Here is a 1,365-nt window from a genome sequence, read left to right as displayed (position 1 = left end):
ACAAGGCAATCCCCATAAAGTTATCAGCGAACTTTTCAGCAGAAACTCTGCAGGACAGAAAGGAGTGGCACAATATATGATGAAAGGGAAAAACCTACAACCAAGATTACTCTACCCAGCAAGGATCTCATTCAGATTTGATGGAGAAATAAAAACCTTTACAGACAAGCAAAGCTAAGAGAATTCAGCACCACCAAACCAGCTTACAACAAATGCTAAAGGAACTTCTCTAGGCAGGAAACACAAGAGGAGGAAAAGACCTACAATAACAAACCCCAAACAATTAAGAAAATGGTAATAGGAACATACATATCGATAACTACCTTAAATGTAAATGGATTAAATGCTGCAACCAAAAGACATAGACAGGCTGAATGGATACAAAAGCAAGATCTGTATATATGCTGTCTATAAGGCACCCACTTCAGACCTAGGGACACATACAGACTGCAAGTGAGGGGATGGAAAAAGATATTCCATGCAAATGGAAATCAAAAGAAAGCTGACCTCAATACGTAAGGCTAACACCCATAAAAGGGGAAATCGACAGTAACACAATCATAGTAGGGGACTTTAACATCCCACTTTCACCAATGGACAGATCAACCAAAATGAAAATAAATAAGGAAACACAGCCTTTAAATGGCACATTAAACAAGATGGATTTACCTGATATTTATAGGACATTCCATCCAAAAACAACAGAATACACTTTCTTCTCAAGTGCTCATGGAACATTCTCTCGGATAGATCATATCTTGGGTCACAAATCAAGCCTTGGTAAATTTAAGAATATTGAAATCATATCAGGTACGTTTTCCGACCACAACGCTATGAGACTAGGTATCAATCACAGGAAAAAAACTGTAAAAAATACAAACACATGGAGGCTAAACAATGCGCTACTAAATAACTAAGAGATCACTGAAGAAATCAAAGAGGAAATAAAAAAATACCTAGAAAAAAATGACAATGAAACACGAGGACCCAAAACCTATGGGATGCAGCCAAAGCAGTTCTAAAAGGGAAGTTTATACCAATAAAATCCTACCTCAAGAAACAAGAAACATCTCAAATAAACAACCTAACGTTACACCTAAAGCAATTAGAGAAAGAAGAACAAAAAACTCCAATGTTAGCAGAAGGAAAGAAATCACAAAGATCTGATCAGAAATAAATGAAAAAGAAATGAAGGAAATGATAGCAAAGATCAATAAAACTAAAAGCTTGTTCTTTGATAAGATAAACAAAATTGATAAACCATTAGCCAGACTCATTAAGAAAATAAGGGAGAAGACTCAAGTCAACAGAATTAGAAATGAAAAAGGAGAAGTGACAACTGACACTGCAGAAATACAAAGGATC

This window comes from Physeter macrocephalus, chromosome 11 (assembly GCF_002837175.3).
Source record: "Physeter macrocephalus isolate SW-GA chromosome 11, ASM283717v5, whole genome shotgun sequence".
Classification (NCBI taxonomy): Eukaryota; Metazoa; Chordata; class Mammalia; order Artiodactyla; family Physeteridae; genus Physeter; species Physeter macrocephalus.
The sequence above is the reverse complement of the archived record's forward strand: the minus strand, read 5'-3'. Positions refer to the sequence as shown.